Source organism: Leuresthes tenuis, unplaced genomic scaffold (assembly GCF_036924035.1).
Source record: "Leuresthes tenuis unplaced genomic scaffold, fLeuTen1.0.hap1 SCAF_6, whole genome shotgun sequence".
NCBI classification, from domain to species: domain Eukaryota; kingdom Metazoa; phylum Chordata; class Actinopteri; order Atheriniformes; family Atherinopsidae; genus Leuresthes; species Leuresthes tenuis.
Genome location: NW_027325360.1, coordinates 32,378,510 through 32,401,669, shown reverse-complemented (window position 1 = coordinate 32,401,669; position 23,160 = coordinate 32,378,510). Strand labels below are relative to the sequence as shown.

General features: G+C 41.8%; 3 non-coding genes across 3 annotated transcripts; all 3 read right to left on the bottom strand.

Moving 5' to 3' along the window:
• Positions 1-7,030: 7,030 nt before the first annotated feature.
• Positions 7,031-7,214, bottom strand: LOC140310369 (U2 spliceosomal RNA). Its single transcript, XR_011916447.1, has one exon. It is a non-coding gene; the product is annotated as a U2 spliceosomal RNA (small nuclear RNA).
• Positions 7,215-7,522: 308 nt separating this feature from the next.
• On the bottom strand, positions 7,523-7,636 carry LOC140310745 (U5 spliceosomal RNA). Its single transcript, XR_011916788.1, has one exon. It is a non-coding gene; the product is annotated as a U5 spliceosomal RNA (small nuclear RNA).
• Positions 7,637-22,561: 14,925 nt separating this feature from the next.
• On the bottom strand, positions 22,562-22,677 carry LOC140310832 (U5 spliceosomal RNA). The gene has a single exon (XR_011916866.1). It is a non-coding gene; the product is annotated as a U5 spliceosomal RNA (small nuclear RNA).
• Positions 22,678-23,160: the final 483 nt, after the last annotated feature.

The window sequence follows — 23,160 nt, the reverse complement described above, 5'->3', positions numbered from 1 at the left end:
GTATTCAGACCTTGCTTCACCTGCTTTTCACCAAATATAGTCGGACATTCACACCTTCTTGCAGCCGAACACTTCCGCTCCACCTTTTAGTGTTCTATCACACCTTTTTTTTCACCGCATTTTATACATTATGGTTGGAAATTTTCAACCACTTTCATCCGAAGACCTCTCCTCCCGCTTTTGTTAATATATTTGAACTTTAGTTTGACATTCAAACCTTCTTGCAGCTGAACCACCTCCGCTCCCTGTTTTGATCATATATGGTCTGGCAATACTACCTTTTCTTACCCGTTTGTGAGTAATTATGGCTGGACATTCACACCTACTTGCAGCCGAACACAACCTCTCTCGCTTTTGATGATGTATGGACCGGCATTTTTACCTTTTCTAACACATTTTTCAGCAATTATGGTCGGAGATTCACACCTACTCACAGCCGAACAACTCCGCTCACGCATTTAATGATGTATAGTCGGGCATTCTCACCCTTTCTCATCAGCTTTTTGCAAATTATTATCTGACATTCACACCTACTTGCAGTCGAACAGCTCTGCTCCCGCTTTTGATTATGTTTGGTTGGATATTCGAACCTTTTTTTAACTTCTTTTTACATATTTTGGTTGGACGTTCACACCTTCTTGCATCCGAACACCTCCGCTTCCGCTTTTGATGATGTATATTCGGGCATTCGAACCTTTTATTACCCGCTTTTTACAAACCATTGTCGGACTTTCACACCTTCTTGCAGCTGAACACCACCTCTCCCGCTTTTGATGATGTATGGTCCAGTATTCTTACCTTTTCTAACACATTTTTCAGCAATTATGGTCGGACATTCACACCTACTCACAGCTGGACACCTCCGCTCCCGCTTTTGATCATACAATGTCGGGACATCGCTCCTTGTCTTACCAGCTTTTTACAAACTTTAGTCGAACATTCACACCTTCTTGCAGCTGAACACCTCCGCTCCCGCTTTTGATGATGTATAGTCGGGCTTTCGAGCCTTTTCTTACCCGGTTATTACAAATGATGGTTGGACATTCAGACCTTGCAGCCGAACACCTCCGCTCTCTCTTTTGATCATACATTGTCGGGCATTCGCACCTTGTCTTACCCGCTTTTTACAAACTATAGTCAGACATTCACACCTTGCAGCTGAACCTCCGCTCCCTGTTTTGATCATGTATGGTCTGGCAATACTACCCTTTCTTCCCCCGTTTGTGAGTAATTATGGCTGGACATTCACACCTACCTGCAGTCGAACAGCTCTGCTCCCGCTTTTGAATATGTTTGGTTGGATATTCGAACCTTTTCTTAATTGCTTTTTACAAACCATGGTCGGACTTTCAGACCTTCTTGTAGCCGAACAACTCCGCTCCCACTATTGATTTTGTTCAGTCGGGTATTTTAACCTTTTCTTACCCGCTTTTTACCAACTATGGTCGGACATTCACACCGTCTTACAGCGGAACACCTCCGCTCCCGCTTTTTATGGTGTATAGTCGGGCATTCGAACCTTTTCTTACCCGCTATTTACAAACTATGGTAGGACATTCAAACTTTCGTGTATCCGAAAACCTCTGCTCTCTCTTTTGATCATACATTGTCGGACATTCGCACCTTTTCTTACCCGCTTTTTACAAACCATGGTCGGACTGTCACACCTTCTTGTAGCCGAACACATCCGCTCCCGCTATTGATTGTGTACAGTCGGGTATATTAACCTTTTCTTACTCGCTTTTTACCAAGTATGGTTGGACATTCACACCTTCGTACAGCGGAACACCTCCGCTCCCTCTTTTGATGGTGTATGTTCGGGCATTCCAACCTTTTCTTACCCGCTTTTTCCAAACTATGGTCGGCTATTCACAGCTTCCTCTCCACCATACTTGTATGGTGGGATATTCACACCCACTTGCATCCGAAGACCTCCGCCCCAAATTTTGTTGATATTTAGTCGGACATTCGCACCTTACCCGCTTTTGGCAAACTATGGCCTTCTTGCAGCCAAACAACTCTGATCTTGCTTTTGATGATGTAAGGTTGGGCATTCAGACCTTGCTTCACCTGCTTTTCACCAAATATAGTCGGACATTCACACCTTCTTGCAGCCGAACACTTCCGCTCCACCTTTTAGTGTTCTATCACACCTTTTTTTTCACCGCATTTTATACATTATGGTTGGAAATTTTCAACCACTCTCATCCGAAGACCTCTCCTCCCACTTTTGTTAATATATTTGAACTTTAGTTTGACATTCAAACCTTCTTGCAGCTGAACCACCTCCGCTCCCTGTTTTGATCATATATGGTCTGGCTACTACCTTTTCTTACCCGTTTGTGAGTAATTATGGCTGGACATTCACACCTACTTGCAGCCGAACACAACCTCTCTCGCCTTTGATGATGTATGGACCGGCATTTTTACCTTTTCTAACACATTTTTCAGCAATTATGGTCGGAGATTCACACCTACTCACAGCCGAACAACTCCGCTCCCGCATTTGATGATGTATAGTCGGGCATTCTCACCCTTTCTCATCAGCTTTTTGCAAATTATTATCTGACATTCACACCTACTTGCAGTCGAACAGCTCTGCTCCCGCTTTTGATTATGTTTGGTTGGATATTCGAACCTTTTCTTAACTTCTTTTTACATATTTTGGTTGGACGTTCACACCTTCTTGTAGCCGAACACTTCCACTCCTGCTTTTGATGATGTATGGTTGGGCATTCACACCTTTTTTTTGCCCATTTTTCAGGAATTATGGGTGGACATTCACACCTTGCAGCTGAACACCTCCTATCCCACTTATGCTCATGTGCGGTTTGATTTTCGAAAAGTTTCTTTCATGTTTTCTAGCAATTATTGATGGACATGTAGACCTTCTTGCAGCTGAACACCTCCGCTCCCGCTTTTGATCATACATTGTCAGGCATTCGCACCTTGTCTTACCCACTTTTTACAAACTTTAGTCGAACAGTCACACCTTTTTGCAGCCGAACACCACCTCTCCCGCTTTTGATGATGTATGGTCCAGCATTCTTACCTTTTCTAACACATTCTTCAGCAATTATGGTCGGACTTTCACACCTTCTTGTAGCCGAACAACTCCGCTCCCGCTATTGATTGTGTACAGTCGGGTATTTTAACCTTCTCTTACCCGCTTTTTACCAACTATGGTCGGACATTCACACCGTCTTACAGCGGAACACCTCTGCTCCCGCTTTTTACAAACCATGGTCGGACTGTCACATCTTCTTGTAGCCGAACACATCCGCTCCCGCTATTGATTGTGTACAGTCGGGTATTTTAACCTTTTCTTACCCGCTTTTTACCAAGTGTGGTCGGCCATTCACACCTTCGTACAGCGGAACACCTCCGCTCCCTCTTTTGATGGTGTATGTTCGGGCATTCAAACCTTTTCTTACCCGCTTTTTCCAAACTATGGTCGGCTATTCACAGCTTCCTCTCCACCATACTTGTATGGTGGGATATTCACACCCACTTGCATCCGAAGACCTCCGCCCCAAATTTTGTTGATATTTAGTCGGACATTCGCACCTTACCCGCTTTTGGCAAACTATGGCCTTCTTGCAGCCAAACACCTCTGATCTCGCTTTTGATGATGTAAGGTTGGGCATTCAGACCTTGCTTCACCTGCTTTTCACCAAATATAGTCGGACATTCACACCTTCTTGCAGCCGAACACTTCCGCTCCACCTTTTAGTGTTCTATCACACCTTTTTTTCACCGCATTTTATACATTATGGTCGGAAATTTTCAACCACTCTCATCCGAAGACCTCTCCTCCCGCTTTTGTTAATATATTTGAACTTTAGTCGGACATTAACACCTTCTTGCAGCTTAACCACCTCCGCTCCCTGTTTTGATCATGTATGGTCTGGCAATACTACCTTTTCTTACCCATTTGTGAGTAATTATGGCTGGACATTCACACCTACTTGCAGCCGAACACCACCTCTCCTGCTTTTGATGATGTATGGACCGGCATTTTTACCTTTTCTAACACATTTTTCAGCAATTATGGTTGGAGATTCACACCTACTCACAGCCGAACACCTCCGCTCCCGCATTTGATGGTGTACAGTCGGGCATACAAACCTGTTCTTACCCGCTTTTTACAAACTATGGTCGGACATTCAAACCTTCTTGTAGCCGAACACATCCACTCCTGCTTTTGATGATGTATGGTTGGGCATTCGCACCTTTTCTTACCCATTTTTCAGTAATTATGGGTGGATATTCACACCTTCTTGCAGCGGAACACCTCCTCTCCCGCTTATGATTATGTGCGGTTTGATATTCGAAAATTTTCTTTCATGTTTTATAGCAATTATTGATGGACATTCATACCTTCTTGAAGCCGAACACATCCACTCCTGCTTTTGATGATGTATGGTTGGGCATTCGAACCTACTTGTTGCCCGTTTTTCATTAATTATGGGTGGACATTCACACCTTGTCGCAGCCAAACACCTCCGCTCCCTGTTTTGATCATGTATGTTTTGACATTCGCACCTTTTCTCACCTGCTTTTTACTATTGTCGGCCAATCACAGCTTCCTCTCCACCATACTTGTATGGTAGGAAATTCTCACCCACTCTCATCCGAAGACCTCTCCTCCCGCTTTTGTTAATATTTAGTCGGGCATTCGAACCTTTTCTTACCCACTTTTTACAAATTATGGTCGAACATTCACACCTACTTGCAGCTGAATACTTCCGCTCCACCTTTTAGTGATGTATAGTTGGCATTTGCACCTTTTGTTACCCTCTTTTTATACTGATTGCTGAAGATTAAGTTGTTCTTTCTCAAACTACAATTTTTTTTTAATTGTTGAAACTTGATTTGAAGTGGATAAATAAGGAGGACAAACAGTTTTAAGTCACGCTGATAGAAGAAATTAATTTTATAACAAAATCTGTATTTCGTCATATGTCGAGAGATGCTTATTGCTGAAGAAGTTCTTTCACATTCTACAAAGTACGTTGTTTATCGTTGAAACTTGATTAGACATGAATAAATATGAAGGACAAAGCAGTCTTAACTTGGTTTGAGTTAATTAATTCGTTTTATAGGAGAATCCGAATTCGTGCTTATTTTCGGATTCCTGAAGAATGAGTCTGGTTCTTTCTCATAATACAAAGTTTGTTGTTTATTGTTGAAACTTCATCAGAAGCGAAGAAATAAATGAATGCCTATCAACAAATGTGGGATCTAAACTCTACTGCTTCCTCTAAAATAATTTCTTTTCTCAATTCAGAAATGTGTGTGTGTAAGTCACAACACCCGTGACACCAAAACGGCTTTCTTTTCTCTCTTTTCTCTACACTCTGCACTATGAGCACACACACCAAATCAGAAAGGCTTTTTTCTCTCTTTTCTACATTATGGACTGTGGGGACACAAAACCGCTCTCTCTTTTTTTTTTTGATTGTGTGCCAGGGCGTTGTCTCACGTATTAGATTATGCTTAAGATACGAATGGGTTTATCAGTCACATCAGAATCCATACATACTGATCCTCCCGTAATAAAATGGTCGGATCTTATCAAACACACTTTGCTTCTTGTGACAATCAAGTCAGCGAAACAGCGTATACACGTCAAGACACTGAATCAAGTTTGCCACAAGAACTCATAAGTTTGGCAGTATTGCTCTGCCGTCAGCAATCATACACCCATTTTATTTTCGTGAGACGTGCAGGCACCTGTTCATCTACTGTTCTATCACTATGAATTAGTTTATCTATTATCAATAAGGATACTTCTACAACTACTATCAAAGTATGTCCAGACTTCTTATGTTGTCAGTTGCTATATATGAATAAGTGGATAGCTACTGACAAGCATTAAGCATGTCACACAGCCCAAACATATAACATTTCAGGACACACCACACAGTTAACAACCACAGTGAAGTGTCAAAGCCCAAACATTCAACAGGACACTTACACAACACATTCAAATCAAACAGTCAGACAACATACAAGAACATATACCCCAGCCGGCATTGCTCCCTGCCTATTTTCCTACAGCTCACTATGTGTGCGCACACCTTTATTCACAAACTCTTCAACTTATACTCTTTTACCGAAGCTGCTACAGCTCGATTGGCCGAATACCCTTAGATCCTATTTCGGTGAATTTGACATCTGCCTTACATGTAACAGATTAGCGGTTTAGCAGTTTTAATTTAGTTTGAGTGAAGGAATTCATTTTATAGCAAAATCCGAAATCGTGAAGCACTCATGAAAGTAAGCTTATTCTCGGATTCCTGAAACTTTAGATTTGCTCTTTCTTTTACTGCAAAGTACAACGTTGTTTTTTTTGTTTAAATCTTTCTAGACATGGTAAATATGAACGACAAAGCAGTTTTGACAAAGTTTGAGTGAAGGAATTCATTTTATAGATAAAATCCCAAGAGTCTGCAGAGAAAAGAGAGTGAATGCGAAGTAGACTTTAACACGGCTATGGGAGCGGGCCGAGTGTCGGCTAACCGGGAGAATTGCTTGAAAGAAACGCGACACCGAATGAGCGGTCAGAACAAAGCCTCAATACGGGATTCTCGTGGTGTTTTTGTTGCTGCCTTGTCTTTTGCATAGAGTAAAAGAAAAGGCAGCCATCGAATAGGGCCCGATTGTTCCTACTTGGTGAGATTTGCTTGGTTGAGACACTTGCTCCCCCCCCCTTGCTCCTCGGCTGACCAAGTAGGAACAATCGGGCCCTATTCGATGGCTGCCTTGTCTTTTACTCTGTGCAAAAGACAAGGCAGCCACAAACACCACGGGAACACCGTATTGAGGCTTTGTTCTGACCACTCATTCGGTGTCGCGTTTCTTTCAAGCAATTCTCCCGGTTAGCCCACACTCAGCTCGCTCCCAGAGCTGTGTTAAAGTCTACTTCGCATTCACTCTCTTTTCTCAGCAGATTAAAAGAAAGTTTCATCTTGGGCTCCCTGAAACTTCCATCCTGCATCGCTGTTTGCTTTTTCACAAGAGCAGAGAAGAGCGCACCGTTCCCAGCGGCACTGCAGTACTGGGTCGATGCTTGGAGTGAACGGAGCAAGCTTCTTTTTCAACTCCTATTCTTAAAAATCCATTTAATATGTAGTCCTCGTATAGAGGACATATTAAACTGATAAGAACAGATACTACACTTGATCTTAGCCAAAAGGCCGAGAAGCGATAACTGTCCACTGTTTCAGGTCCGAGGGCCCTTGCTGGCACAATGCGCACTTGTAGCAGTGTTCTTTTTATGGCCATAGGTGGCCAGAGTGTCACGTTGCACCTCCGCCCACCCGCTGCACTGAGCACTCTTCAGCCCTTTTAAATGGTATAACTTTGCACTCCCGCATGCTCCAGCAAGCACCATTCAAGCAACAACTTTGCACTCCAGCTTCGAACATCGGCACAATCGCAACAAGTAAGGCGACTCTACTCAGAGAAGTAACTCTGCACAGTAACAAAATTTATTTTGCACAGACAGAAAGGGCTTCACCCGCAAAGGTAAAGCCTGCCAAAAATAGAAACAACTCATTAGTGCTGCTCTCCACGAAAGTCTTTAGTAAAAGGCGAAAGACTTGTATGTTATGAAGAGAAACCAGAGTACGATTATCCGTCACTGCGGGAGCAGGGCATCAGGCTAGTTGCCATAGCCACCTTCCCCATGGTGAGCGTTGCTTGGTTGAAACGCTTGCCCCTGTGCAATCGACAAGGCAGCAACAAAAACACCACGGGAACACCGTATTGAGGCTTTGTTCTGACCGCTCATTCGGTGTCGCGTTTCTTTCAAGCAATTCTCCCGGTTAGCCCACACTCGGCTCGCTCCCAGAGCCGTGTTAAAGTCTACTTCGCATTCACTCTCTTTTCTCAGCAGACTCTTGGGATTTTATCTATAAAATGAATTCCTTCACTCAAACTATGTTAAAACTGCTTTGTCCTTCATATTTACCATGTCTAGAAAGATTTAATCAAAAAAAAAACAACGTTGTACTTTGCAGTAAAAGAAAGAGCAAATCTAAAGTTTCAGGAATCCGAGAATAAGCTTACTTTCATGAGTTCTTCACAATTTCGGATTTTGCGATAAAATGAATTCCTTCACTCGAACTAAATTAAAACTGCTAAACCGCTAATCTGTTACATGTAAGGCAGATGTCAAATTCACCGAAATAGGATCTAAGGGTATTCGGCCAATCGAGCTGTAGCAGCTTTGGTAAAAGAGTATAAGTTGAAGAGTTTGTGAATAAAGGTGTGCGCACACATAGTGAGCTGTAGGAAAATAGGCAGGGAGCAATGCCGGCTGGGGTATATGTTCTTGTATGTTGTCTGACTGTTTGATTTGAATGTGTTGTGTAAGTGTCCTGTTGAATGTTACATGTTTGGGCTTTGACACTTCACTGTGGTTGTTAACTGTGTGGTGTGTCCTGAAATGTTATATGTTTGGGCTGTGTGACATGCTTAATGCTTGTCAGTAGCTACCCACTTATTCATATATAGCAACTGACAACATAAGAAGTCCGGACATACTTTGATAGTAGTTGTAGAAGTATCCTTATTGATAATAGATCACTAATTCATAGTGATAGAACAGTAGATGAACAGGTGCTTGCACATGTCTCACGAAAATAAAATGGGTGTATGATTGCTGACGGCAGAGCAATACTGCCAAACTTATGAGTTCTTGTGGCAAACTTGATTCAGTGTCTTGACGTGTATACGCTGTTTCGCTGACTTGATTGTCACAAGAAACAAAGTGTGTTTGATAAGATCCGACCATTTTATTACGGGAGGATCAGTATGTATGGATTCTGATGTGACTGATAAACCCATTCGTATCGTAAGCATAATCTAATACGTGAGACAACGCCCTGGCACACAATCAAAAAAAAAAAGAGAGAGCGGTTTTGTGTCCCCACAGTCCATAATGTAGAAAAGAGAGAAAAAAGCCTTTCTGATTTGGTGTGTGTGCTCACAGTGCAGAGTGTAGAGAAAAGAGAGAAAAGAAAGCCATTTTGGTGTCACGGGTGTTGTGACTTACACACACACATTTCTGAATTGAGAAAGGAAATTATTTTAGAGGAAGCACTAGAGTTTAGATCCCACATTTGTTGATAGGCATTCATTTATTTCTTCACTTCTGATGAAGTTTCAACAATAAACAACAAACTTTGTATTATGAGAAAGAACCAGACTCATTCTTCAGGAATCCGAAAATAAGCTCTATTTTACGAGTTATGCACGAATTCGGATTCTCCTATAAAACGAATTCCTTAACTCTAACCAAGTTAAGACTGCTTTGTCCTTCATATTTATTCATGTCTAATCAAGTTTCAACGATAAACAACGTTGTACTTTGTAGAATGAGAAAGAACTTCTTCAGCAATAAGCATCTCTCGACATATGACGAAATACAGATTTTGCTATAAAATTAATTCCTTCTATCAGCCTGACTTAAAACTGTTTGTCCTCCTTATTTATCCACTTCAAATCAAGTTTCAACAATTAAAAAAATGTTGTAGTTTGAGAAAAAACAACTTAATCTTAAGCAATCAGTAGGGTAAGAAAGGGTAAGAAAAGGTGCCAAATGCCAACCATACATCACTAAAAGGTGGAGCGGAAGTATTCGGCTGCAAGTAGGTGCGAATGCCTGACAATGTATGATCAAAAGAGGGAGCGGAGGTTTTCGGCTGCAAGGTCTGAATGTCCAACCATAATTTGTAAAAACCGGGGAAGAAAAGGCTCGAAAGCCCGACTATACACCATCAAAAGCGGGAGCGGAGGTGTTCGGCTGCAAGTAGGTGTGAATGTTCGACCACAATTTGTAAAAAGCGGGTAAGAAAAGGTTCGAATGCCCGACTATATATTAACCAAAGCAGGAGGAGAGGTCTTCGGATAAGAGTGGGTGAGAATTTACAACCATAATCTATAAAATGCGGTGAAAAAAAAGGTGTGAATACCCCATAGAACACTAAAAGGTAGAGCGGAAGTGTTCGGCTGCAAGAAGGTGTGAATGTCTGACCATAGTTTGTAAAAAGCGGGTAAGAAAAGGTTCGAATGCCCGAACATACACCATCAAAGGAGGGAGCGGAGGTGTTCCGCTGTAAGAAGGTGTGAATGTCCGACCATAGTTGGCAAAAAGCAGGTAAGAAAAGGTTAAAATACCCGATTGTACACAATCAATAGCGGGAGCAGAGTTGTTCCGCTACTAAAAGGTGTGAAAGTCCGACCATGGTTTGTAAAAAGCGGGTAAGAAAAGGTGCGAATGCCCGACAATGTATGATCAAAAGAGGGAGCGGAGGTTTTCGGCTGAAACAAGGTCTGAATGTCCATCCATATTTTGTAAAAATCTGGGAAGAAAAGGCTCGAAAGCCCGACTATACACCATCAACAGCTGGAGCGGATGTGTTCAACTGCAAGAAGGTCTGAATGTCCATCAATAATTGCTAGAAAACATGGAAGAGAATTTTCGAATATCAAACCGCACATGATCATAAGCGGGAGAGGAGGTGTTCAAATGCAAGAAGGTGTGAATGTCCACCCATAATTACTGCAAAATGGGTAAGAAAAGGTACGAATGCCCAACCATACATGATCCTAACAGGGAGCGGAGGTGTTTGGCTGCGACAAGGTGTGTATGTCCACCCATAATTAATGAAAAGCGGGCAACAAGTAGGTTTGAATAACCATCATCAAAAGCAGGAGTGGATGTGTTCGGCTACAAGAAGGTTTGAATGTCTGACCATAGTTTGTAAAAAGCGGGTAAGAAAAGGTTCGAATGCCCAAACATACACCATCAAAGGAGGGAGCGGAGGTGTTCCGCTGTAAGAAGGTGTGAATGTCCAACCATAATTGGCAAAAAGCAGGTAAGAAAAGGTTAAAATACCCTATTGTACACAATCAATAGCGGGAGCAGAGTTGTTCCGCTACTAAAAGGTGTGAAAGTCCGACCACGAATTGTAAAAAGCGGGTAAGAAAAGGTGCGAATGCCCGACAATGTATGATCAAAAGAGGGAGTGGAGGTTTTCGGCTGAAAGAAGGTCTGAATGTCCATCCATAATTTGTAAAAATCGGGGAAGAAAAGGCTCGAAAGCCCGACTATACACCATCAACAGCTGGAGCGGAGGTGTTCAGCTGCAAGAAGGTCTGAATGTCCATCAATAATTGCTAGAAAACATGGAAGAGAATTTTCGAATATCAAACCGCACATGATCATAAGCGGGAGAGGAGGTGTTAAAATGCAAAAAGGTGTGAATGTCCACCCATAATTACTGCAAAATGGGTAAGAAAAGGTACGAATGCCCAACCATACATCATCAAAAGCAGGAGTGGATGTGTTCGGCTACAAGAAGGTTTTAATGTCCGACCATAGTTTGTAAAAAGCGGGTAAGAAAAGGTTCGAAAGCCCGAACATACACCATCAAAAGAGGGAGCGGAGGTGTTCCACTGTAAGAAGGTGGGAATGTCTGACCATAGTTGGTAAAAAGCGGGTAAGAAAAGGTGAAAATACCCGACTGTACACAATCAATAGCGGGAGCGGAGTTGTTCGGCTACTAAAAGGTGTGAAAGTCCGACCCTGGTTTGTAAAAAGCGGGTAAGAGAAGGTGCGAATGCCCGACAATGTATGATCAAAAGAGGGAGCGGAGGTTTTCGGCTGCAAGAAGGTCTGAATGTCCAACCATAATTTTGTAAAAACCGGGGAAGAAAAGGCTCGAAAGCCCGACTATACATCATCAAAAGCGGGAGCGGAGGTGTTCAGCTGCAAGGAGGTCTGAATGTCCATCAATAATTGCTAGAAAACATGAAAGAAAATTTTCGAATATCAAACTGCACATGATCATAAGCGGGAGAGGAGGTGTTCAGCTGCAAGAAGGTGTGAATGTCTACCCATAATTACTGAAAAATGGGTAAGAAAAGGTTCGAATGCCCGAATATACATCATCAAAAGCGGAAGCGGAGGTGTTCGGCTGCAAGAAGGTGTGAACGTCCGACCAAAGTTTGTAAAAAGCAGTGAAGAAAAGTTTCGAATATCCAACCAAACATAATCAAAAGCGGGAGCAGAGCTGTTCGACTGCAAGTAGGTGTGAATGTCAGATCATAATTTGCAAAAAGCTGATGAGAAAGGGTGAGAATGCCCGACTATACACCATCAAATGCGGGAGCGGAAGTGTTCGGCTGTGAGTAGGTGTGAATGTCAAACCATAATTGCTGAAAAATGTGTTAGAAAAGACTAGAATGCCGGACCATACATCATCAAAAGCGGGAAAAGTGGTGTTCGGCTGCAAGTAGGTGTGAATGTCCAGCCATAATTACTCACAAACCGGTAAGAAAAGGTAGTATTGCCAGACCATACATTATCAAAACAGGGAGCGGAGGTGGTTCAGCTGCAAGGTTTGAATGTCTGACTAAAGTTTATAAAAAGCGGGTAAGACAAGGTGCGAATGCCTGACAATGTATGATCAAATGAGGGAGCGGAGGTTTTCGGCTGCAAGGTCTGAATGTACAACCATAATTTGTAAAAAGCGGGTAAGAAAAGGTTTGAATGCCCGACTATATATTAACAAAAGCAGGAGGAGAGGTCTTCGGATGAGTGGGTGAGAATTTCCAACCATAATCAATAAAATGCGGTGAAAAAAAAGGTGTGAATACCCCATAGAACACTAAAAGGTGGAGCAGAAGTGTTCGGCTGCAAGAAGGTGTGACTGTTCGACTATATTTGGTGAAAAGCAGGTGAAGCAAGGTCTGAATGCCCAACCTTACATCATCAAAAACGAGATCAGAGGTGTTTGGCTGCAAGAAGGCCATAGTTTGCCAAAAGCGGGTAAGCTGCGTATGACCGACTAAATATAAAAAAAAGTGGGGGCGGAGGTTTTCGGATGCAAGTGGGTGTGAATATCCCACCATACAAGTATGGTGGAGAGGAAGCTGTGAATGGCCGATCATAGTTTGGAAAAAGCGGGTAAGAAAAGGTTTGAATGCCCGAACATACACCATCAAAAGAGGGAGCGGAGGTGTTCCGCTGTACGAAGGTGTGAATGTCCGACCATACTTGGTAAAAAGCGGGTAAGAAAAGGTTAAAATACCCGACTGTACACAATCAATAGCGGGAGCGGATGTGTTCGGCTACAAGAAGGTGTGACAGTCCGACCATGGTTTGTAAAAAGCGGGTAAGAAAAGGTGCGAATGTCCGACAATGTATGATCAAAAGAGAGAGCGGAGGTTTTCGGATACAAGAAGGTTTGAATGTCCTACCATAGTTTGTAAATAGCGGGTAAGAAAAGGTTCGAATGCCCGACTATACACCATAAAAAGCGGGAGCGGAGGTGTTCCGCTGTAAGACGGTGTGAATGTCCGACCATAGTTGGTAAAAAGCGGGTAAGAAAAGGTTAAAATACCCGACTGTACACAATCAATAGCGGGAGCGGAGTTGTTCGGCTACAAGAAGGTGTGAAAGTCCGACCATGGTTTGTAAAAAGCAGTTAAGAAAAGGTTCGAATATCCAACCAAACATAATCAAAAGCGGGAGCAGAGCTGTTCGACTGCAAGTATGTGTGATTGTCCAGCCATAATTACTCACAAACGGGGGAAGAAAAGGTAGTATTGCCAGACCATACATGATCAAAACAGGGAGCGGAGGTTCAGCTGCAAGGTGTGAATGTCTGACTATAGTTTGTAAAAAGCGGGTAAGACAAGGTGCGAATGCCCAACAATGTATGATCAAAAGAGAGAGCGGAGGTGTTCGGCTGCAAGGTCTGAATGTCCAACCATAATTTGTAAAAACCGGGTAAGAAAAGGCTCGAAAGCCCGACTATACATCATCAAAAGCGGGAGCGGAGGTGTTCAGCTGCAAGAAGGTGTGAATGTTCGACTAAAGTTTGTAAAAAGCTGGTAAGACAAGGAGCGATGTCCCGACATTGTATGATCAAAAGCGGGAGCGGAGGTGTCCAGCTGTGAGTAGGTGTGAATGTCCGACCATAATTGCTGAAAAATGTGTTAGAAAAGGTAAGAATACTGGACCATACATCATCAAAAGCGGGAGAGGTGGTGTTCGGCTGCAAGAAGGTGTGAAAGTCCAACAATGGTTTGTAAAAAGCGGGTAAAAAAAGGTTCGAATGCCCGAATATACATCATCAAAAGCGGAAGCGGAGGTGTTCGGATGCAAGAAGGTGTGAACGTCCGACCAAAGTTTGTAAAAAGCAGTGAAAAGCGAGAAAAAGCATTTCGTGAGTTCTGCATGATTTGGGATTTTGCTTATAAAATGCATTACTTCACTCAAACTATGTTAAAACTGATTTGTCCTTCATATTTACCATGTCTAGAAATATTAAAAAAAAAAAACAACGTTGTACTTTGCAGTAAAAGAAAGATCAAATCTAAAGTTTCAGGAATCCGAGTATAAGCCTGCTTTCATGAGTTCTGCACGATTTCGGATTTTGCTATAAAATGAATTGCTTTGCTCAAACCAAGTTAGAACTGCTTTGTCCTTCCATATTCATCAATGTCTAGATCGACTTCAACAAAGAAAAACATTGGACTTTGAAGTAGAAGAAGTTGAAATCCATCTACACATTGATAAATATGAAGGACAAAGCAGTTCCCACTTGCCCATAAGAAAATAAGCTTATTCTCGGATTCCTGATCCTTCAGTGTTGCTCTTTCTTCTACTGCAAAATACAATGTTGTTCTTTGTTGAAGTCGATCTAGACATTGATAAATATGAAGGAAAAAGCAGTTTTAACTTGGTTTGAGTGAATGAATTCATTTTATACATAAAATCCGAAATCCTGCAGAACTCATGAAAATAAGCTTATTCTCGGATTCCTAAAACTTTTGATTTGCTCTTTCTTTTATTGCAAAGTACAACGTTGTTTTTTTGTTTAAATCTATCGAGACATTGATAAATATGAAGGTAAAAGCCGTTTTAACATAGTTTGAGTGAAGGAATTGATTTTATAGATAAAATCCCAAATCATGCAGAACTCCTCAAAAGGGAGGTATGGCTTAATCACAAGTGTGGCTCTTTCTCATTCAGGGTAATATGAGGAAGTTTATGCTTGAAATATATGTAGAAATGGGTACATATGAAGGACAAAGCAGTGTTAACTTAGTTTGAGTGAAGGAATTCATTTTATACATAAAATCCCAAATCATGCAGAACGTATGAAAAGAAGCTTATTCTCGGATTCCTGATCCTTCAGTTTTGCTCTTTCTTCTACTGCAAAATACAATGTTGTTCTTTGTTGAAGTTGATCTAGACATTGATAAATATGAAGGAAAAAGCAGTTTTAACTTGGTTTGAGTGAATGAATTCATTTTATACATAAAATCCGAAATCGTGCAGAACTCATGAAAATAAGCTTATTCTCGGATTCCTAAAACTTTTGATTTGCTCTTTCTTTTATTGCAAAGTACAACGTTGTTTTTTTGTTTAAATCTATCGAGACATTGATAAATATGAAGGTAAAAGCCGTTTTAACATAGTTTGAGTGAAGGAATTAATTTTATAGATAAAATCCCAAATCATGCAGAACTCCTCAAAAGGGAGGTATGGCTTAATCACAAGTGTGGCTCTTTCTCATTCAGGGTAATATGAGGAAGTTTATGCTTGAAATATATGTAGAAATGGGTACATATGAAGGACAAAGCAGTGTTAACTTAGTTTGCGTGAAGAAATTCATTTTATACATAAAATCCAAAATCGTGCAGTACTCATGAAAATAAGCTTATTCTCGGATTCCTAAAACTTTTGATTTGCACTTTGTTTTACTGCAAAGTACAACGTTGTTTTTTGTTGAAATCTATCTAGACATTGATAAATACCAGCCGAAACTCTGCTGCCGCTTTTGATAATTTATGGTTGGGCATTCTTACCTTTTCTTACCCGCTTTTTACAAATTATGATCTTACATTCACACCTACTTGCAGTCGAACATCTTCTCATCCACTTATGATCATGTGCGGTTGGGCTTTCGCACCTTTTCTTACCCATTTTTCAGTAATTATGGGTGGACATTCAGACCTTCTTGCAGCCGAAAACCTCCGCTCCTCTTTTGATCATACATTGTCGGGCATTCACACCTTGTCTTACCCGCTTTTTACAAACTTTAGTCGGACATTTAAACCTTCTTGCAGCTGAACCACCTCCGCTCCCTGTTTTGATCATATATGGTCTGGCAATAGTACCTTTTCTTACCCGTTTGTGAGTAATTATGGCTGGACATTCACACCTTCTTGCAGCCGAACACAACCTCTACCGCTTTTGATGATATATGGTCCGGCATTCTTACCTTTTCTAACACATTTTTCAGCAATTATGGTCGGAGATTCACACCTACTCACAGACGAACACCTCCGCTCCCACATTTGATAGTGTATAGTCGGGCATTCTCACCCTTTCTCATCAGCTTTTTGCAAATTATGATCTGATATTCACACCTACTTGCAGTCGAACATCTCTGCTCCCGCTTTTGATTATGTTTGGTTGGATATTCGAACATTTTCTTAATGCTTTTTACAAACTTTGGTCGGACGTTCACACCGTCTTGCAGCCGAACACCTCCGCTTCCGCTTTTGATGGTATATAGTCGGGCATTCGAGCCTTTTCTTACCCACCTTTTACTTACTATGGTTGGACATTCAAACCTTCTTGTAGCCGAACACATCCGCTCCTGCTTTTGATGATGTATGATTTGGCATTCGCACCTTTTCTTACCCATTTTTCAGTAATTATTGGTCGGACATTCAGACCTTCTTGCAGCTGAACACCTCCTCTCCCACTTATGATTATGTGTGGTTTGATTTTCGAAAATTTTCTTTCATGTTTTCTAGCAATTATTGATGGACATTTAGACCTTCTTGCAGCTGAACACCACCTCTCCCGATTTTGATTATGTATGGACCGGCATTTTTACCTTTTCTAACACATTTTTCAGAAATTATGGTTGGAGATTCACACCTACTCACAGCCGAAAAACTCCGCTACCGCATTTGATGGTGTATAGTCGGGCATTCTCACCCTTTCTCATCAGCTTTTTGCAAATTATGATCTGACATTCACACCTACTTCCAGTCGAACACCTCCGCTCCCGCTTTTGATTATGTTTGGTTAGATATTCGAACCTTTTCTTAACTGCTTTTTACAAACTTTGGTCGGACGTTCACAATATCTTGCAGCCGAACACCTCCGCTTCCGCTTTTGATAGTGTATATTCGGAAATACGAACCTTATCTTACCCGCTTTTTACAAACCAAGGTCGGACTTTCACACCTTCTCTCAGCTGAACAACTCCGCTCCCTCTTTTGATTGTGTACAGTCGGGTAATTTAACCGTCGAACAGCTCTGCTCCCGCTTTTGATTATGTATGGTTGGATATTCGAACCTTTTCTTAACTGCTTTTTACAAACTTTGGTTGGACGTTCACACCTTCTTGTAGCCGAACACATGCACTCCTTCTTTTGATGATGTATGGTTGGGCATTCGCACCTTTTTTTTACCCATTTTTCAGGTATTATGGGTGGACATTCACACCTTCTTGCAGCTGAACACCTCCTCTCCCACTTATGATCATGTGTGGTTTGATTTTCGAAAATTTTCTTTCATGTTTTCTAGCAATTATTGATGGACATTTAGACCTTCTTGCAGCTGAACACCACCTCTCCCGATTTTGATGATGTATGGACCGGCATTTTTACCTTTTCTAACACATTTTTCAGCAATTATGGTTGGAGATTCACACCTACTCACAGCCGAATAACTCCGCTACCGCATTTGATGGTGTATAGTCGGGCATTCTCACCCTTTCTCATCAGCTTTTTGCAAATTGTGATCTGACATTCACACCTACTTCCAGTCGAACAGCTCTGCTCCCGCTTTTGATTATGTTTGGTTAGATATTCGAACCTTTTCTTAACTGCTTTTTACAAACTTTGGTCGGACGTTCACAATATCTTGCAGCCGAACACCTCCGCTTCCGCTTTTGATGGTGTATATTCGGGCATACGAACCTTTTCTTACCCGCTTTTTACAAACCAAGGTCGGACTTTCACACCTTCTCTTAGCTGAACAACTCCGCTCCCTCTTTTGATTGTGTACAGTCGGGTAATTTAACCGTCGAACAGCTCTGCTCCCGCTTTTGATTATGTATGGTTGGATATTCGAACCTTTTCTTAACTGCTTTTTACAAACTTTGGTTGGACGTTCACACCTTCTTGTAGCCGAACACATGCACTCCTTCTTTTGATGATGTATGGTTGGGCATTCGCACCTTTTTTTTACCCATTTTTCAGGTATTATGGGTGGACATTCACACCTTCTTGCAGCTGAACACCTCCTCTCCCACTTATGATCATGTGTGGTTTGATTTTCGAAAATTTTCTTTCATGTTTTCTAGCAATTATTGATGGACATTTAGACCTTCTTGCAGCCGAAAACCTCCACTCCCTCTTTTGATCATACATTGTCGGGCATTCGCACCTTTTCTTACCCGCTTTTTACAAACCATGGTCGGACTTTCACACCTTTTAGTAGCCGAACAACTCCGCTCCCGCTATTGATTGTGTACAGTCGGGTATTTTAACCTTTTCTTACCCGCTTTTTACCAACTATGGTTGGACATTCACACCTTCTTACAGCAGAACACCTCCGCTCCCTGTTTTGATTATGTATGGTTTGACATTCGCACCTTCTCTCACCCGCCTTTTACTATGGTCGGCCATTCACAGCTTCCTCTCCACCATACTTGTATGGTGGGATATTCACACCCACTTGCATCCGAAGACCTCCGCCCCCACTTTTGTTGATATTTAGTCGGTCATTCGCACCTTACCCGCTTTTGGCAAACTATGGCCTTCTTGCAGCCAAACACCTCTGATCTCGCTTTTGATGATGTAAGGTTGGGCATTCAGATCTTGCTTCACCTGCTTTTCACCAAATATAGTCGGACATTCACACCCACTTGCATCCGAAGACCTCCGCCCCAAAATTTTGTTGATATTTAGTCGGACATTCGCACCTTACCCGCTTTTGGCAAACTATGGCCTTCTTGCAGCCAAACACCTCTGATCTCGCTTTTGATGATGTAAGGTTGGGCATTCAGACCTTGCTTCACCTGCTTTTCACCAAATATAGTCGGACATTCACACCTTCTTGCAGCCGAACACTTCCGCTCTACCTTTTAGTGTTCTATCACACCTTTTTTTCACCGCATTTTATACATTATGGTTGGAAATTTTCAACCACTCTCATCCGAAGACCTCTCCTCCCGCTTTTGTTAATATATTTGAACTTTAGTCGGACATTCAAACCTTCTTGCAGCTGAACCACCTCCGCTCCCTGTTTTGATCATATATGGTCTGGCAATACTACCTTTTCTTACCCGTTTGTGAGTAATTATGGCTGGACATTCACACCTACTTGCAGCCGAACACAACCTCTCTCGCATTTGATGATGTATGGACCGGCATTCTTACCTTTTCTAACACATTTTTCAGCAATTATGGTTGGAGATTAACACCTACTCACAGCCGAACAACTCCGCTCCCGCATTTGATGGTGTATAGTCGGGCATTCTCACCCTTTCTCATCAGCTTTTTGCAAATTATGATCTGACATTCACACCTACTTGCAGCTGAACACCTCCTCTCCCACTTATGATCATGTGTGGTTTGATTTTCGAAAATTTTCTTTCATGTTTTCTAGCAATTATTGATGGACATTTAGACCTTCTTGCAGCTGAACACCACCTCTCCCGATTTTGATGATGTATGGACCGGCATTTTTACCTTTTCTAACACATTTTTCAGCAATTATGGTTGGAGATTCACACCTACTCACAGCCGAATAACTCCGCTACCGCATTTGATGGTGTATAGTTGGGCATTCTCACCCTTTCTCATCAGCTTTTTGCAAATTATGATCTGACATTCACACCTACTTCCAGTCGAACAGCTCTGCTCCCGCTTTTGATTATATTTGGTTAGATATTTGAACCTTTTCTTAACTGCTTTTTACAAACTTTGGTCGGACGTTCACAATATCTTGCAGCCGAACACCTCCGCTTCCGCTTTTGATGGTGTATATTCGGGCATACGAACCTTTTCTTACCCGCTTTTTACAAACCAAGGTCGGACTTTCACACCTTCTCTTAGCTGAACAACTCCGCTCCCTCTTTTGATTGTGTACAGTCGGGTAATTTAACCTTTTCTTACCCGCTTTTTACCATCTATGGTCGGACATTCACACCGTCTTACAGCGGAACACCTCCGCTCCCTCTTTTGATGATGTATGGTTAGACATTCGCACCTTTTCTTACCCATTTTTCAGTAATTATGGGTAGACATTCACACCTTCTTGCAGCTGAACACCTCCTCTCCCGCTTATGATCATGTGCAGTTTAATATTCGAAAATTTTCTTTCATGTTTTCTAGCAATTATTGATGGACATTCAGACCGTCTTGCAGCTGAACACCTCCGCTCCCACTTTTGATGGTGTATAGTCGGGCTTTCGAGCCTTTTCTTCCCCGGTTTTTACAAATTATGGTTGGACATTCAGACCTTCTTGCAGCCGAAAACCTCCACTCCCTCTTTTGATCATACATTGTCGGGCATTCGCACCTTTTCTTACCCGCTTTTTACAAACCATGGTCGGACTTTCACACCTTTTAGTAGCCGAACAACTCCGCTCCCGCTATTGATTGTGTACAGTCGGGTATTTTAACCTTTTCTTACCCGCTTTTTACCAACTATGGTTGGACATTCACACCTTCTTACAGCAGAACACCTCCGCTCCCTGTTTTGATTATGTATGGTTTGACATTCGCACCTTCTCTCACCCGCCTTTTACTATGGTCGGCCATTCACAGCTTCCTCTCCACCATACTTGTATAGTGGGATATTCACACCCACTTGCATCCGAAGACCTCCGCCCCCACTTTTGTTGATATTTAGTCGGTCATTCGCACCTTACCCGCTTTTGGCAAACTATGGCCTTCTTGCAGCCAAACACCTCTGATCTCGCTTTTGATGATGTAAGGTTGGGCATTCAGACCTTGCTTCACCTGCTTTTCACCAAATATAGTCGGACATTCACACCTTCTTGCAGCCGAACACTTCCGCTTTTAGTGTTCTATGAGGCATTCACATATTTTTTTTCACCGTATTTTATAGATTATGGTTGGAAATTCTCACCCACTCTCATCCGAAGACCTCTCCTCCCGCTTTTGTTAATATATAGTCGGGCATTCGAACCTTTTCTTATCCGCTTTTTACAAATTATGGTCGAACATTCACACCTACTTGCAGCTGAATACTTCCGCTCCACCTTTTAGGTATGTATGGTTGGCATTTGCACCTCTTTTTATACTGATTGCTGAAGATTAAGTTGTTCTTTCTGAAACTACAAATTTTTTTTAATTGTTGAAACTTGATTTGAAGTGGATAAATAAGGAGGACAAACAGTTTTAAGTCAGGCTGATAGAAGGAATTAATTTTATAGCAAAATCTGTATTTCGTCATATGTCGAGAGATGCTTATTGCTGAAGAAGTTCTTTCTCATTCTACAAAGTACAACGTTGTTTATCGTTGAAACTTGATTAGACATGAATAAATATGAAGGACAAAGCAGTCTTAACTTGGTTTGAGTTAATGAATTCGTTTTATAGGAGAATCCGAATTCGTGCATAACTCATAAAATAGAGCTTATTTTCGGATTCCTGAAGAATGAGTCTGGTTCTTTCTCATAATACAAAGTTTGTTGTTGAAACTTCATCAGAAGTGAAGAAATAAATGAATGCCTATCAACAAATGTGGGATCTAAACTCTAGTGCTTCCTCTAAAATAATTTCCTTTCTCAATTTAGAAATGTGTGTGTGTAAGTCACAACACCCGTGACACCAAAACGGCTTTCTTTTCTCTACACTCTGCACTATGAGCACACACACCAAATCAGAAAGGCTTTTTTCTCTCTTTTCTACATTATGGACTGTGGGGACACAAAACCGCTCTCTCTCTTTTTTTTTTTTTATCGTGTGCCAGGGCGTTGTCTCACGTATTAGATTATGCTTAAGATACGAATGGGTTTATCAGTCACATCAGAATCCATACATGCTGATCCTCCCGTAATAAAATGGTCGGATCTTATCAAACACACTTTGTTTCTTGTGACAATCAAGTCAGCGAAACAGCGTATACACGTCAAGACACTGAATCAAGTTTGCCACAAGAACTCATAAGTTTGGCAGTATTGCTCTGCCGTCAGCAATCATACACCCATTTTATTTTCGTGAGACATGTGCAAGCACCTGTTCATCTACTGTTCTATCACTATGAATTAGTGATCTATTATCAATAAGGATACTTCTACAACTACTATCAAAGTATGTCCGGACTTCTTATGTTGTCAGTTGCTATATATGAATAAGTGGGTAGCTACTGACAAGCATTAAGCATGTCACACAGCCCAAACATATAACATTTCAGGACACACCACACAGTTAACAACCACAGTGAAGCGTGTCAAAGCCCAAACATGTAACATTCAACAGGACACTTACACAACTCCCGGTAATATAATAGAAACAACTCATTAGTGCTGCTCTCCACGGAAGTCTTTAGTAAAAGGCGAAAGACTTGTATGTTATGAAGAGAAACCAGAGTACGATTATCCGTCACTGCGGGAGCAGGGCATCAGGCTAGTTGGTATAGCCACCTTCCCCATGGTGAGCTTTGCTTGGTTGAGACGCTTGCCCCCCCCCCCCTTGCTCCTCGGCTGACCAAGTAGGAACAATCGGGCCCTATTCGATGGCTGCCTTGTCTTTTACTCTATGCAAAAGACAAGGCAGCAACAAAAACACCACGAGAATCCCGTATTGAGGCTTTGTTCTGACCGCTCATTCGGTGTCGCGTTTCTTTCAAGCAATTCTCCCGGTTAGCCGACACTCGGCTCGCTCCCATAGCCGTGTTAAAGTCTACTTCGCATTCACTCTCTTTTCTCTGCAGACTCTTGGGATTTTATCTATAAAATGAATTCCTTCACTCAAACTATGTTAAAACTGCTTTGTCGTTCATATTTACCATGTCTAGAAAGATTTAAACAAAAAAAACAACGTTGTACTTTGCAGTAAAAGAAAGAGCAAATCTAA